At 46.7% G+C, this 17,889-nt stretch overlaps 1 protein-coding gene across 1 annotated transcript in view; it reads right to left on the minus strand.

Moving 5' to 3' along the window:
- LOC139259133 (diacylglycerol kinase beta) overlaps positions 1-17,889 on the minus strand; it is an 805,220-nt gene that overhangs the window by 136,846 nt on the left and 650,485 nt on the right. The window lies entirely within an intron of this gene.

Genomic DNA, 17,889 nt, shown 5'->3' on the forward strand with positions numbered 1-17,889 from the left:
AAAGGAGGAGATATTAGGAGGAGTGTTCAAAAGCTTTGTCAAAGATGTGGGTTTGAAGGCAGGTCTTAAAGGAGGAGACTTTTAGGAAGCAATTCCAGACTGTGAGGCCTAGGCTGAAGACACAGCCAACAATGGTTGGGCAAATGGAAGGGAGTGCACAAGAGGCCAGTCAGAGGAAGAGAGAGTTTAGTGTGGTGGGGTTGGGGTGGGGAGGGGGACGACTTATACTGCTGGATTAGGTTACAGAGATAAAGGTCAAGGACATGAAGGAATTGGATGGGAGGCTGCCCAAATGACCTTTGGATTAGTTAAATTGGGAGGTGAGAAAGGCATGGATGAGCCTGGGATGGCAGTAGGAAAGCAAAGGAGTAGTGATGGGTTGTGATGAGAATTGTGTGGGGGGGCGGGTGGGGGGGAATGCGGACAGCAGCCAAAATGTGCGCATGAAAGGAAACGGAAGGATTTCAAGTTACAAAAAGATTAGGAGAGACATGTCTCGTCTCAAACAGAGGACAGGAAGAATCATTATGAAAGAGTCCAAAGTTAAAGTCTGAGATCTTGTGGTGGGATGAAATTGACATACAAAGTGTGGAGTCAGCTTGGAGTGCCCATGAACCAGTGTCTAGGTTTGATGATAGTTGGAAAGAGGCAGTGGATCCAGGAGCCGTTTGAGGGGCAGAGTATCAGTGGGTGCTCTTCTGATGGAGGTTGTCCAGTGGAATCAGAGAGCCGAGGAGGGGTGGAGAGTAGACCAGGGGCCAGTAGCGGTTGATCCGTAGGGTTCGGTGGAGAAACATAGAAAATAGGTGCAGGAGTAGGCCATTTGGCCCTTCGAGCTTGCACCACCATTCAATAAGATCATGGCTGATCATTCCCTCAGTGCCCCTTTCCTGCTTTCTCTCCATATCCCTTGATCCTCTTAGCCGTAAGGGCCATATCTAACTCCCTATTGAATATATCCAATGAACTGGCATCAACAACTCTCTGCAGCAGAGAATTCCACAGGTTAACAACTCTCTGAGTGAAGAAGTTTCTCCTCATCTTAGTCCTAAATGGCCTGCCCCTTATCCTAAGACTGTGTCCCCTGGTCCTGGACTTCCCCAACATCGGGAACATTCTACCCGCATCTAACCTGTCCCGTCCTGTCAGAATCTTGTATGTTTCTATGAGATTCCCTCTCATCCTTCTAAACTCCAATGTATAAAGGCCCAGTTGATCCAGTCTCTCCTCATATGTCAGTCCAGACATCCCGGGAATCAGTCTGGTGAACCTTCGCTACACTCCCTCAATAGCAAGAACGTCCTTCCTCAGATTAGGAGACCAAAACTGAACACAATATTCCAGGTGAGGCCTCACCAAGGCCCTGTACGACTGCAGTACGACCTCCCTGCTCCTATACTCAAATCCCCTAGCTATGAAGGCCAACATACCATTTGCCTTCTTCACTGCCTGCTTTACCTGCATGCCCACTTTCAGTGACTGATGGACCATGACACCCAGGTCTCATTGCACCTCCCCTTTTCCTAATCTGCCACCATTCAGATAATATTCTGTCTTCGCGTTTTTGCCCCCAAAGTGGATAACCTCACATTTATCCACATTATACTGCATCTATATATAGTGGCCTCAGATGTTAACTGTGTGCACCAGCATATCTGGTATAACAGCAGAGGAGCAAGGAGCAATGGGAGTGAACCCAAGGACCAAAAGCAGTGAAGTCCATGGAGCCAGGAGAGCGCACGAGGTAAATCAACAGGATCAGTGCAGATGAGGGAGCTGATTCAAGGAATGCTATAAGGAGTTGAGGAACACACAGGATCAAGAGTTTGAGGAGCCACTCCTCCAACTCAGTTCAGCAAAGGGTGACAAAGGAGTTCTGAAGGATGATTGGAGTTAATGGCCATGGGAAGCAAACGGAAACCTGGCTTGAAACCAAACTGGAGTTATATTCCAATAGATGTAAAGTCCAAGTGGTCACTCAAAGGAATCTCAATAAATTGATTAAGTGGCTTTAGATAAACCTGAAACACTGCTGCCCCTGACAAAGCCCAATCTTGCCCCATTACAATCTCCGCCTCCCCCGAGATATCTGCACTCCTCAAATTCTGCCCTCTTGAGCATCCCTGGTTATAATTGCTTAACCATTAGCGGCCGTGCCTTCAGCTGCCCAGGCCCTAAGCTCTGGAACTCCCTCCCTAAACCTCTCCACCTCTCTACCTCTCTTTTATCCTTTAAGACGCTCCTTAAAACCTACCTTTGACCAAGCTTTTGGTCATCTGCTGTAATTTCTTCTTATGTGGCTCGGTGTGAAATTTATTGTTTTGTCATAAAACTCCTGTGAAGCGCCTTGGGATGTTTTACTATCTAAAGGTGCTATATAAATACAAGTAACTCTACCTTAATTAACTACTGCTTCAGCTTCAACAGCCCTTTCTCGAAGTGTTCAAACAATTTGTTGCCACTCAATTAAGCACTCAATTCTCTCACCAATGCTCAAGTCACACTGATCTGGTTTCCACCAGTCGACAACACTGAGATTATTCCGAGCAAACTCACCAGTGACATCCTGCATAATTGCGACCACAGTTCACTATGCCTTTTTGTCCATCTAGACGTGTCCTCCTCCTTTGACACAGTTGGCATATCTCTATGGCACTACTCTGTCAAGGTTCCATTCATGCCCATTCCAAAGTTATCACTGCCAAGTAAATGAGTCAATCACATGCTCCCATTGAGGAGTGCAGATAAGACAATCATGCTGCAACATCATAGGCTTATGTTTGTCCTGTGTTGCTTTTGAATGTAGTACCCTGCTGGCTGTGTGGGACTGGTGAATTTACCCTCATATCTCTTCAGTTTTTCTTCCCGTGACTGTAAGGTCACCGTTGACGTGCTGCAGGGCTTTAACCCTGGTCCCCTTTTAATCATCACCTATATGCCACTTCTTGTCAGCATTATTCGTAAGCACACCAAGCACTGACTATCCTGTCTGACTGTAAGTCCTGGGTCATAGAATCATAGAATCAGAGAAATGTACAGCACAGAAGGAGGCCATTCGCCCCGTTGTGTCTGTGCCGGCCGAAAAAGAGCCATCCAGCCTAATCGCACTTTCCAGCTCTTAGTCCGTAGCCTTATAGATTATAGCACTTTAGGTGCATATCCAAGTACTTTTTAAATGTGATATGTGCTTCTGCCTCTAACACCCTTTCGTACAGTGAGTTCCAGACCCCCACCACCCTCTGGGTTAAAAAATATTCTCCTCAATTCCCCCCTAATCCTTCTACCAATTACTTTAAACCTATGCCCCTTGGTTATCTGCTAGGGGACATTGGTCCTTCCTATCCACTCTATCTGTGCCCCTCTTAATTTTATACACCTCAATTAGGTCTCCCCTCAGCATCCTCTGTTCCAAAGAACGCAACCCCAGCCTATCCAACCTTTCCTCATAGCTAAAATTCTCCAGTCCCGGCAACATCCTTGTAAATCTCCTCTGTACCCTCTCCAGTGCAATCACATCTTTCCTGTAATGTGGTGACCAGAACTATACACAACACTCTAGCTGTAGCCTAACTAGTGTGTTTTATACAGTTCAAGCATAACGTCCTTGCTCTTGTATTCTATACCTCGGTTGATAAAGGAATATATCCCATATGCTTTCTTAACCACCTTACCTACCTGGCTTGCTACCTTCAGGGATCTGTGGACATGCACTCCAAGATCCTCCGTTTCTCTATACTTCTCAGTACCTTACCATTTAATGTGTATTCCCTTGCCTTATTAGGCCCCCCCAAATGCATTACCTCACACTTCTCCGGATTGAATTTCATTTGCCACTGTTCTGCCCACCTGACCAGTCCATTGATATCTTCCTGCAGTCTATATATTTGCTCTGGACCCTCACTATCTCTTCCTTGAATGCCTCCCACTGCTCTGACACTGATTTCCCTTCAGGTAGCCATTTCCAGTTTACGTTTGCTAAATCACATCTCAGCTTAGTAAAATTGGCCTGTCCCCAATCGAGAACATTTACTCCTGATCTATCTTTGTCCTTTTCCATAACTGTGCTAAATCTAACTGAATTATGATCATAACTTTCCACAGTTCAACATTGGAGAAACTGAAGCCATTGTTTTAGTCTCTGACCAACATCTATCTACAGGTATATGGCACTGACTCCATCAACTTCCCGAGTTGGTTGCTCAGGCTGAGCCCAAGCCTGCATTCTCAGTGACCTATTCAATCCTATACTGAGTCTTTTACCCTATCTTCAGCCCATCACAAGAATGCCTCCTTCCACCCTATAACATTGCCTGCTTATATCATTCCATTATCCCTTCTTCTGCTAATAACCTCTTCACCTTGAGTACTAAATTATCAAATTCTCTCATCAGTCTTGAGTAATAATCCAGTGGAGTGGGAGAGATAGATTGGGATGCATGATCAGGGAAGATGGCTCAGATAAAGTGCAGTGAAATTGTGGAACGAGTTGAAAATAAAGATGAGGACCTTGAAGTTGATATGCCAGGGGAAAGGAAACAAAGGACAGAGGTAATGGGTGTACATGTTTTTGCTTGAAAGAGGGTTTGGGCCGCAGAGCTTTGGATTAAAGTGAGATTTGCGCAGAGTAGCGGAGAGGACGCCGGTGCGGAGAATATTTGATAAATGCTCTTCTGGAACATAGCCAGTTTCAGAAAATTAAGTCCTCCTTTTGCCTGGATCACATTAAATTCCTATCAATATTTCAGAGATCAGGTGCTTAAGCAGCTGAAATAGCCCACGGGGAGTGGCTGATGCCACAGTCACAGATTCAAAGCGCATAAAATACAACAAAAGTAAACAAAATAAATTGAAGGGGAAATAAATATAGGAAAGCGTAACAACATTTCTAGACAGGGCGTTGAGCAGGAACATATAATTACAACAATAAAAATGAAAATACACCAAATGTGGACAAACTGGAGGAACTACAGAAGAAATGGAACTGAATAATCATTAGCACCCACAGAAATAACAATGTAAGCCTGAACAGGTTGTAGTACTAGAATGTACTCTTGTACATTGCTATAGTTCTAAGCCTTGAAGTCAATTATATCATTGCTAAATGAAAGATAAAGCGGCCAAAATTGCCCCTCTCAGAAAAGCCCATTAGTGCCTCAGGAAGGTGCTAATGGGGACACTAAAGGGTTTTCGCTTGTGCGTGATGACCAGAGCGCCCCCCCCCCCCCCACTGGCACGTCGATGATGTCATCATTGCTGTGCGCGCCAACTCCTTATCGTCCTGTGCCAACACCTTTGCGCCCCGCGGGGAAAATTGCGAGGCTCACATCCTCCCTGGTGGCCCAGTGGGCACCACTAAAGTGGCTGCAGAGCTCGCAGCGGCCCTCCCCTTTAAAAGGGGATGTTGATGTGCTGAGGGCAGTGAACACCCCATTACCGTCCCCAACATTTTTTTACTTCAAAGAGGCCAATTCGGGGCCGGTGGCGGCACTTGCCGCCCTGGTGCTAAACTATCACTTAATTCGAAGTGATCACCACAAACCCAGCGCCGGGCAATTTTGGCCCCAAAATATTTTTAAAATGCAAGTTTTAAGATATTCTACGTGAATAAATGCAGTCAAATTGTTTATAATTGCTTCAGTCTACAATATATTACAATTCCAATCTCAAAACATATTTTTGTACAAATCACAAATTTTTCTATAAATGTTATCAAATATATTCCCTAACCCTGTAACGGATGGGCAGTATGGTGGCTCATTATTCTGAGGTTTTACCAGACTAGGCCCAACCCATACAAACCTCTCAGGTTAGGACCCACCAAAAGATCATCGCAGCATTTTGGACCCCTCTAATTAAGATGATACCATGGTTTTAGTTGTAAGGAGACCCCAGAGAAAATGGGTCTCTATCCACTAGATCAAATTTTTTATTTTGTCTTATAACACTCCTGTGAAGCACCATGGAACATTTTACTATGTTAAAGGCACTATATCAATGCAAGTTGTTGTTGTTAAAAGGAGATTTAATGGGGTGTTCAAAATTATGAAGGGGTTTGGGGAGACTGTGGGATGTGGCGGGAACCTCTCAACATGGACCGCAGAGAACAGAAGGGAGTGGGCTTGGCCTATGAGCAAGGAGCAAGATAATGGGAGGGAGCAAGTCTGGGCTTCTGTAAAAGCAGCATTGAGCGTAGGCCAGAGTCACAAGAAAACCATACGTGCACACGGCTGTGTTTCATAGGGCTAGAAATTCATTATCGCCCAGGGATGGGCGGTAAAATTAGAAAAGCTGGAGAATTAGCGCCAGGTGCTAATGCTTTAGACTGCATGCAAAATTCATTCTTACTGCTCAAAGAAATGATTAGAGCGCGAAATCAAGTCTTAAAGGCCGAGCTCATTGGCGTTACATCTAAAAGGGGCGAACCAATATCAGGTGCAGTCGAAACACAACTCATCATTGCCACAGGCTTTTTCCATTACTTAAAGGGTGATGTGCAGCACCTCAGTCTCAGCATTGCTGGCTGTGCAGCACAACAAGGAGAAGGAGCTGGAGGACTGAAGCAGGTGTGCTTTTTGCAGATCCATCTCAGTCGGGTGGTCAGGGTGATTGAATGCTCCAACAAATACTATATACCATCATCTGTACCACAGTGTTCACACACTGCTCAATGTGCCACACCCCTAGCAGTTACCCGCCAACAAACTCTACCTACCAACACTCATGCCCACATAAGAACATAAGAAATAGGAACAGGAATAGGCCATTCGGCCCCTCGAGCCTGCTCCACCATTCAATGAGATCATGGCTGATCTTCTACCTCAACTCCACTTTTCTGCACTATCCCCATGTCATTTGATTCCCTTAATATCCAAAAATCTATCGATCTCGGTCATGAATATACTCAACGACTGAGCCGCCACAGCCCTCTGGGGTAGAAAATTCCAAAGATTCACACCTTGCACACAATGACAGCTATTCAACTATGGCAGTCACAAGGGTTGTTAGTTATTATATTGAATGTGAAGTGTGTGATGTTTATGCATAAATTTATTAATGGAGTCTGCAATATTTTGCGGTCCCTTTCATTTCACCTTTACACCCAGGAGGATGCTGTGATATGGCATGACACAGAGAAGGTATAATGTGGATGTGGTAAGCAAAAGGGATCTGGGGTTTAAGTCATCTTGCAGTGAGGCTGGAGGTCTGTTTGGAGGAGATGGCAGAGTTCTGTGATCACCACCTTGGTGAAGTGGACCATCTAATACACTGCTTGCCACTTAATTGAAGGCGGGAGAAGTGCTGTCTGAATAGCTTCGGAGGATAAGGCCTCCTGGTGTGAGCCCTGATGTCCCTCCTCATCCCTCTGCGCACATGTGCCCGTATTTCTCGCTGCCTACACTCCCTCCGCCTTATATTCTGGAGGGCGAAGTGGCATGCCCCCATTAATGTTGCCAAGTATAGCAGTTTAGATCTTTGAACAATAAATCTAGCTACTTTGTAGTTGCCAGAAGACTGCTGATACTGCTGAAGCTTGAAATTACTCATAGGAACTGGTCAACTGGGTGAAACTGAAACAAACCACTGAAACTAACCTGCCCTGAGAGCTGGGAGTGATTAATGCTGGTGCCTTTAAATAACATCCATGAAACTAACTTCCTGGAACTGTACACCAGGTCTCCCTGAGCATTGCACGCTCACTGACGTCACGATCTTCCCGGCGATGAAGTCCCTGGTGGTACCTTGAATTAGCACCGCAATGGGGGGACGGCGGTGGGAGGGATTTGCTGCGCGTTGCTGGATTCGCCTCGCCCCAGCTACTGCTACTAATGGGAGGTGACATGATTAATATGGACTGTGGCCACTGCAGTAACAGAATTATTCAAAATAACCACGGCTGTAACAGCATTTTTCAAATTACATTTATGTTTAATTTATCTTTGTTTCTGCAGCTCCCAATCCTTCACTGCACTCTACCTGAACATGCCTCGCAACCCACAGTTTGAGAACCAGTGGTGCTGAGAGTCAGTGTGCTGACTTGCTGCATCACAGTATGGTTGGGAATGATGTTGAAATACTGTGCAGTGAGCTTCAAACTTTGGCCGGTGTCTTTGAGGATGAGCAGTTCCCTGGAGCCCTACTGAAAATGAGAGTCAACTTGCATCACTGATATGCACCCCATGCTGGGTAGTATTGACAGAATCTGGGAACAGGTTGCTGTCTTCCATCCCCATTGGAGATGAATTCCTAATGCTGGATACGTAACATGGGAAACAATATACATTAAATGGGGTTGCTAAGTAAAGATCTGTAAACAATAATTATTTATATTTTTAACTGAACACTTTGACTTGACATGTACTGATTCACTGATATGTAAAAAAAAAATGTGCTTCAAGGTTATTTTCAATGAGGTAACTCTTTAATGTGATGTAGAATTTAGAAGCAAATATATTGAATCAATTATTTTATCAAAATAAAACTGAAGTGGGAATAATTAGCACAGTATACAAAAATAAGATGCACTACGCAGTCTCTTCCTCTTTGAAAACATTACAGCGATACACTATGTGCCGAGCACATTATCTAGATACTCATACCTACTGAATTATAGTCTACTCCTTTCAATAATTGTCATGGTGCACAAATCTGCGATGTGTTAGTGGGTAATAAGTTTAATGTGAGGCCTGAGGTACTTTAGGTTTTCAGACCTCAAATGTCATCATGATGCAACGTTCACCCCAATGGTACAGTCATATTACTGTCAATAAATTATGTAATTTCCACATATCTGACCCCCAACAACTCACTGCACTAAAAATAAAATGCATTGTGTTGTGTAGATGCTAAAGCAACAATGAAAACAAAAAGCTAGACTGACAAAAGAAGAATGTACCTATTCAACAATATTCTACAAAATCTAAAATACATTAATCCAACCAATAGTACTTACATTTCAACATGTCCAGAAGATTAAAAACAATATACATTAATCTTTAAACCTGTTGCACACAATTTTTAGAAATCATGTATTATATTAATGATTACTTGGAATTTGTTCCTGAGTTTGACTTATTAATTACTAGAAATAGCAGATCCAAAATAAAATTATACATTAGTTATAAATCCTATAGTGACACATTTATTTGTCTACAGTGCATGTATCATTTTAATATAACAACAATTTGGATTAATATCGCACCTTTAACCTGGAAAAACATTCCAGGCCATCTCCTTGCATTGGCCGAGGGTTTTTTTTAATATTGTTTTTTGCCTCTCCTAGCAGGGAGGATGTATAAAAGGCCAACATCAGAGAAAGAAGAGCATGAAGGGATTTAAATACAAGAATTAAAGTTTCACATTGGAGTCATTTGGGAGACTGGCAGCTGTTGTGCATCTGTAAAGCATGCACTCCCATATTCCACCACCAAGGAGTGCATCCCTTGGGAGCACTGTATAAAAGCTGGCCCCTAAGGCCTGTTCTTCACTCTGGAGTGTCTTAATAAAGACTGAGGTCACTGTTACTTTAACCTCCCTGTGTGCAGTCTCATCTGTGTTAGGAACACAATAACTGGCGACGAGTATATGAATCCAACGCAAAGATGCAGCCAACTGTGGGCATCCTGGAGAAGTTCTCGGAGGGTGAGGACTGGGAGGCCTATGTCGAATGGCTAGACCAGTACTTTGTAGCCAACGAGCTGGAAGGAAGCGCTGCAAAAAGGAGAGCAGTCCTCCTCACGGTCTGCAGGGCACCGACCTACAGCCTCATGAAGAATCTTCTGGCTCCGGTGAAAGCCACAGATAAGTCGTATGAGGAGCTGTGTACACTGGTTCAGGAGCATCTTAAACCGAGGGAGGGCGTGCTGATGGCGAGGTATCGGTTCTACACATGCCAGCGATCTGAAGGTCAGGAAGTGGCGAACTATGTCGCCGAGCTAAGGCGACTTGCAGGACAATGTGAGTTTGATGGCTACCTGGAGTAGATGCTCAGAGACTCTTTTGTACTGGGCATTGGCCACGAGACCATCCTACGAAAACTTTTGACTGTAGAGACACCGACCCTCAGTAAGGCCATTGCGATAGCACAGGCGTTTATGTCCACCAGTGATAACACCAAACAAATCGCTCAGCACACAAGTGCTAGCAATGTTCATAAAATAACTGGAACTGTGTTTGCGAGCAGAAATGTACAGGGCAGAAACCAATGTACAGATCTGCAACTGCCAGCTCCCCTCAGGTGACCCAGATGACTGAGTCCCCAACAAAGGATGAATGCAAGGCAATTCACACCTTGTTGGCGTTGTGGAGGCTTCCATTCAGCCTATTCATGCAAGCTGCAAACTCTGCAAAACCTGCTAACCACCATGTGGCAGAGGAAGATTGGTCCATGGTGGATCAAGGCAATTTCGAGCCTCAGACAGAGGAGGCAGACGCTGAAGTACACGGGGTGCACACATTTGAGACGAAATGTCCACCTATAATGCTAAATGTAAAATTGAATGGCTTACCCGTAGCCATGGTACTGGACACTGGCGCTAGCCAATCCATCATGAATAAAAAGATGTTTGAGAGACTGTGGTGTAACAAGGCACTCAGACCAGCCCTAAGAGCCATCCACACGAAACTGAGAACGTACACAAAAGAGCTCATCACGGTCCTGGGCAGCACCATGGTCAAGGTCACCTACGAGGGCACGGTGCACAAACTGCCACTCTGGATTTTTCCCGGGCAATGGCCCCACACTGCTTGGAAGGAGCTGGCTGGGCAAAATCCGCTGGAACTGGGATGACATCCGAGCGCGATCACATGTCGATGAGGACTCATGTACCCAGGTTCTTAACAAATTTCCTTCCCTTTTTGAGCCAGGCATTGGAAACTTTTCCGGGGGAAGGTGCGGATCCACTTGGTCCCAGAGGTACGACCCATTCACCACAAGGCACGAGCGGTACCTTACATGATGAGGGAGAGTGTGGAAATCGAGCTGGACAGGCTGCAACGCGAGGGCATCATCTCCCCAGTGGAATTCAGCGAGTGGGCCAGCCCAATTGTTCAGTACTCAAAAGTGATGGCACGGTCAGGTTTTGTGGCGATTATAAAGTAACTATTAATTGTTTCTCGCTACAGAACCAATATCCGCTACCTAAGACAGACGACCTATTTGCGACGCTGGCAGGAGGCAAGACGTTCACCAAGCTCGACCTGACTTCGGCCTACATAACGCATGAGCTGGAGGAGTCTTCGAAGGGCCTCACCTGCATCTACACGCACAAGGGACTGTTCATCTACAACAGATGCCCGTTTGGAATTCGGTCGGCTGCAGTGATCTTCCAGGGAAACATGGAGAGCCTACTCAAGTCGGTACCACGCATGGTGGTTTTTCAGGATGACACATTGGTCACAGGTCGGGACACCATCGAGCATCTACAAAACCTGGAGGAGGTCCTCCAGCGACGAGATCGCGTAGGCCTGCGGCTGAAGAGGTCGAAATGTGTCTTCATGGCAACAGAAGTGGAGTTTTTGGGGAGAAAGATCACGGCGGACGGCATTCGGCCCGCAGACGCCAAGACAGAGGCTATCAGGAACGCGCCCAGGCCACAGAACGTCACGGAGCTGTGGTCGTTCCTGGGACTTCTCAACTATTTTGGTAACTTCCAACCGGGGTTTAGCACCCTCTTAGAGCCCCTACATATGTTATTGCGTAAAGGTGAGAACTGGGTATGGGGTAAAAACCAAGTTATTGCTTTTGAGAAAGTCAGAAACATTTTAAGCTCCAACAAGCTGCTTGTATTGTATAACCCATGTAAAAGACTTGCGCTAGCATGTGATGCGTCGTTGTACTGAGTCGGGTGTGTATTACAAGAAGCTAATGTTGCGGGGAAGATGCAACCTGTCGCCTCTGCCTCCAGGAGCTTGTCTAAGGCAGAGAGGGCCTACAGCATGATTGAGAAAGAGGCATTCGCGTGTGTGATCGGGGTCAAGAAAATGCATCAGTACCTGTTTGGCCTCAAATTTGAGCTGGAAACCGATCACAAGCCCCTCATATCCCTGTTCGCTGAAAACAAGGGGATAAATACTAATGCCTCAGCCTGCATACAAAGGTGGGCACTCGCGCTATCAGTGTATAACTATACCATCCGCCACAGGCCAGACACCGAGAACTATGCGGATGCTCTCAGTCGGCTTCCATTGCCCACCACTGGGGTGGAAATGGCGCAGCCTGCAAACTTGTTGATGGTGGCGCAGCCCGCAGACTTGTTGATGGTCCTGGAGGTGTTTGAAAATTATAACTTACCTGTCACGGCCCGCCAGATTAGGACTTGGACCAGCCAAGATCCTCTGCTGTCCCTAGTAAAAAAACTGTGTACTGCATGGGAGCTGGGCCAGCATCCCCGTTGAAATGCAAGAGCTAATCAAGCCGTTCCAGTGGCGAAAGAACGAGCTGTCTATTCAGGCAGACTGCCTGTTGTGGGGTAACTGCGTAGTGCTACCCAAAAAAGGCAGGGAGACGTTCATCTCGAATCTCCACAGCACACACCCGGGTATAGTAATGATGAAAGCGATAGCCAGATCCAATGTGTGATGGCCCAGGATCGACTCTGACTTAGAGTCCTGTCTACAGCAATGCCAGTTGAGCAACGTGCCCAGAGAGGCATCACTAAGTTTGTGGTCCTGGTCCTCCAGACCATGGTCGAGGATCCATGTCGACTATGCCGGCCCGTTTCTCGGTAAAATGTTCCTGGTGGTGGTGGATGCTTTTTCAAAATGGATTGAATGTGAAATAATGTTGGGAAGCACCGCCACCGCCACCACTGAAAGCCTGAGGGCCATGTTTGCCACCCACGGCCTGCCTGACATACTGGTCAGTGACAACGGGCCATGTTTCACCAGTGCCGAATTTAAAGAATTCATGACCCGCAATGGGATCAAACATGTCACCTCGGCCCTGTTTAAACCAGCCTCCAATGGGCAGGCAGAGCGGGCAGCACAAACCATCAAACAGAGTCTTAAACGAGTCACAGAAGGCTCACTGCAAACCCGCCTGTCCCGAGTACTGCTCAGCTACTGCACGAGACCCCACTCGCTCACAGGGGTGCCCCCGGCTGTGCTACTCATGAAAAGGATACTTAAAACCACACTCTCGCTGGTTCACCCCAACCTGCATGATCAGGTAGAGAGCAGGCGGCAACAACAAAATGTAAACGACGGTCGCGCCACTGTGTCACGGGAAATTGATCTGAATGACTCTGTGTATGTGCTAAACTATGGACATGGTCCCAAGTAGATCGGGGGACCGGTGATAGCTAAAGAAGGGAGTAGGGTGTTTGTTGTCAAACTAGACAATGGACAAATTTGCAGAAAGCACCTGGACTAAACGAGGCTGCAGTTCACAGACTGCCCTGAACAACCCACAGCAGACATCACCTTTTTCGAGCCCACAACACAGACCCAAAGGATCAACGACACCACACTGGACCAGGAAATTGAACCCATCACGCCCCAACAGCCCAGCAAGGCCAGGCTCACCCAGCAGCCCTGCAGCGCCAACAACACGCCAGCCCAGCGAGGGCACAGCCAACACACCAGAACAGACATTTGTACTGAGGCGGTCCACCAGGGAAAGAAAGGCTCTTGATCGCCTCACCTTGTAAATACTTTCCACTTTGACTTCGGGGGGGGATGATGTGTATCTGTAAAGCATGCACTCCCATATTCCGCCACCAGGGAGCGCATCCCCTGAAGTCCCAAGGGATCCCAGCATCCCTTGGGAGCACTGTATATATAAGCCTGTTCCTCACTCTGGAGTGTCTTAATAAAGACTGAGGAGGTCACTGTTACTTTAACCTCCCTGTGTGCAGTCTCATCTGTGTTAGAAACACAATAGCAGCCACTGTAGGTCAGCAAGGACATGGGGACAGGCGATTGGGACCTGGTGTGGGATAAGATACGGAGAATAGAAAAAAGTGAAGCCAGCCAGAAAAGGATTGGAATAATCAAGCCTGGAGCTGACAAAAGCATTGATGAAGGTTTCAACAACAGATGAGCTGAAGCAGGGGTGGAAACAGGCGTTGTTACGGAGGTGGAAATAAGCAGACTTTGTTATGGAGAAGATGTACGGTTAGAAACTCAGCTCAGTGTCAAATAGGATGCTGAGGTTGCGAACAGTCTGGTTCAGCCTGAGACAGTGGTTAGAGAGGGGAATGGAATAGATGGCTATGGAACGGTGTTTGTGGTGGATGCCTAATACATGGCTTCGGTCTTCCTAATGCTTACTTGGAAGATGATAAGAAGCCGACCAGGAGAGAATTGGAATAGCCTAATCTGGAGGTGACAAAGTTAAGGATGAGGGTTTCAGGGCAGACGTGCTGAGGCAGGGATGGGAACAATGTGAGGGACAGGAAGAGAAGCCACTGCAGGAGATGCTCTGGCTATGATCAGATAGGTGAGAGTGGACCTAAGTGAGGAGTCTTCCACTGAGCTGGACAACAGAGGAAAGGAACTGGAGGAAGATTAGGATGGTCAACTGTGTCAATGACTCCAGAGAAGTCAAGGAGAATGAGAAGGTATAATACACTGTGGATGTAATTTGTGCTGTGGCAAGGATGCAAACCTGATTAGGGAGATTCAAACATGGAGTTGTGGAAAAGATAAGCACCGATCTTGGAACGTGTTATGTATGCAACACCCTGTAACCAGCATTCAACTGCCTCCAGAGGGCGCATCTGTTGAAGTCTCAAGGGATCCCAGCATCCCTTGGGAGCACTGTTTATAAGCAGGCCTCCCATGCTGTGCCAGCACTCGAGTCAGAATAAAGAGACTAAGGTCATACTTACTCAAGTCTACAGTACTCAGTCACATTCACTAAACATATTCAAAAAGGAGTTAGATGAAGTCCTTACTACTAGGGGGATCAAGGGGTATGGCGAGAAAGCAGGAATGGGGTACTGAAGTTGCATGTTCAGCCATGAACTCATTGAATGGCGGTGCAGGCTAGAAGGGCCGAATGGCCTACTCCTGCACCTATTTTCTATGTTTCTATGTTTATTTGAGACATAACAACTGGCGACGAGTAATATATAATGAACCACCACGTGAAAATGCAGAGAACTGTCAGTATCCTGGCGAAATTCGCAGAAGGTGACGATTGGGAAGCCTTCGTGGAGCAACTCGACCAATAGTTTGTGGCCAACGAGCTGGAAGAGAATGTGAACGCTGCCAAATGAAGGGTGATCCTCCTCACTGTCTGTGGGGCAACAACCTATGGCCTCTTGTTCCCGTGAAACCAACAACCAAGTCGTATGAAGAAATGTGTACGCTTCTCCGGAAGTGTCTAAATCCGAAGGAGAGCGTTCTGATGGCAAGATATTGATTTTATACAGGTCAACAGTCTGAAGGCCAGGAAGTGACGAGCTATGTCGCCGAACTAAGGCGCCTTGCAGGACATTGCAAATTCGATGGATTCCTGGAGCAAATGCTAAGAGACATTTTTGTGCTTGGCATTGGCCATGAGGTTATCCTTCGCAAACTATTGACTATTGAAACACCGAACCCGAGCGAAGCCATAACGATAGCCCAGGCATTTATGTCCAGCAGCAATAATATTAAACAAATTTTGCAGCATAAAGATGCATCGGCAAGTATTGCACACAAAGTAACGTCGTTTTCAGGCAGGAATGCATATGGCAGAACGTACACGCCTGCAGCTGCACGACCTCAGATGACTCAGAGTCCGGCATCAAGTGTGAATGTGAGGTAATTAACACCTTGTTGGCGCTGCGGAGGTGATCATCGAGCCCATCAATGCCGCTTCAAACACTATGCGTGCAAAGGCTGTGGAACAATGGGACACCTCCAGCGAATGTGCAGACGACCTGCAAACCACCACATTGCAGAGGAAGACCGATCCATGGCAGATCAAACTGGACGAGAGACTCGAACCAAGGAGGCAGAAGTGAACGGGGTACACACCTTCACCATGAAATGTCCACCGATCATGTTAAAAATTGAGCTGATCGGAATTCCAGTATCCATGGAATTGGACACAGGTGCAAGTCAGTCTATCATGAGCAAAAAGGCCTTCGAGAGGCTGTGGTGCAACAAGGCACAAAGGCCCAAGCTGAGCAAGATTCATACCAAGCTGAGAACTTACACTAAAGAGCTGATCCCTGTAATTGGCAGCGCAGCAGTAAAAGTCTCCTACGATGGAGCGGTGCACGAACTACCATAATGGATTGTACCAGGAGATGGCCCTACAATGTTTTGCAGAAGCTGGCTATGGAAAAATCCGCTGGAACTGGGACGACATCCGAGTGTTTCGTCCGTTGACGATGCCTCATGTGCCCAGATTTTGAGCAAGTTCCCGTCGTTGTTTGAGCTCGGCATCGAAAATTTCTCTGGGGCGAAGGTGCAGATCCACTTGGTTCCCTGTATACGACCCATCCACCACAAGGCACGTGCGGTGTCATATATGATGCGAGAGAAAGTGGAGATCAAGCTGGACAGGCTGCAACGAGAGTGCATCATCACGCTAGTTGAGTTCAACGAGTGGGCCAGTCCGATTGTTCCGGTTCTCAAGGGCGATGGCATGGTCAGAATTTGAGAGGACTATAAAGTAACAATTAACTGTTTTTCACTGCAGGACCAGTACCTGCTACCCAAGGCAGACGACCTAGATAGACTGACTCGCACCAGTGTCCAATTCCATGGATACTGGAATTCCGATCAGCCCAATTTTTAACATGATCGGTGGACATTTTGTGGTGAAGGTGTGTACCCCATACACTTCTGCCTCCTTGGTTCGAGTCTCTAGTCCAGTTTGATCCGCCATGGAACGGTCTTTGTCTGCAACGTGGTGGTTTGCACGTCAAGTGCACATTCGCTGGAGGTGTGTCGTTGTTCCACAGCCTTTGCACACACAGTGTTTGAAGCGGCATTGATGGGCTTGATGATCACTTCCGCAGCGCCAACAAGGTGGCGGTGTGAGCTGTGAGGAGGATGCTAAGAGGCTGCAGGGTGATTTGGACAGGCTAGATGAGTGGGCAAATGCATGGCAGATGCAGTATAATGTGGATAAATGTGAGGCTATCCACTTTGGTGGCAAAAACACAAAGGCAGAATATTATCTGCATGGCGGCAGATTAGGAAAAGGGGAGGTGCAACGGGACCTGGGTGTCATGGTTCATCAGTCATTGAAAGTTGGCATGCAGGTACAGCAGGCGGTGAAGAAGGCAAATGGCATGTTGGTCTTCATAGCTAGGAGATTTGAGTATAGGAGCAGGGAGGTCTTACTGCAATTGTACAGGGCCTTGGTGAGGCCTCACCTGGAATATTGTGTTTAGTTTTGGTCTCCTAATCTGAGGAAGGACGTTCTTGCTATTGATGGAGTGCAGCGAAGGTTCACCAGACTGATTCCAGGGATGGCTGGACTGACATATGAGGAGAGACTGGATCAATTGGAACTTTATACACTGGAGTTTAGAAGGATGAGAGGGGATCTCATAGAAACGTATAAGATTCTGACGGGACGGGACAGGTTAGATGCGGGAAGAATGTTCCCGATGTTGGGGAAGTCCAGAACCAGGGGACACAGTCTTAGGATAAGGGGTAGGCCATTTCAGACTGAGGTGAGGAGAAACTTTTTCACTCAGAGAGTTGTTAACCTGTGGAATTCCCTGCCGCAGAGAGTTGTTGATGCCAGTTCATTGGATATATTCAAGAGGGAGTTAGATATGGCCCTTACGGCTAAAGGGATCAAGGGGTATGGAAAGCAGGAAAGGGGTACTGAGGTGAATGATCAGCCATGAACTTATTGAATGGTGGTGCAGGCTCGTAGGGCCGAATGGCCTACTCCTGCACCTATTTTCTATGATTCTATGTTTCTATTTGCGATGCTGG

The sequence above is a fragment of the Pristiophorus japonicus genome, chromosome 3 (assembly GCF_044704955.1).
Source record: "Pristiophorus japonicus isolate sPriJap1 chromosome 3, sPriJap1.hap1, whole genome shotgun sequence".
Classification (NCBI taxonomy): domain Eukaryota; kingdom Metazoa; phylum Chordata; class Chondrichthyes; family Pristiophoridae; genus Pristiophorus; species Pristiophorus japonicus.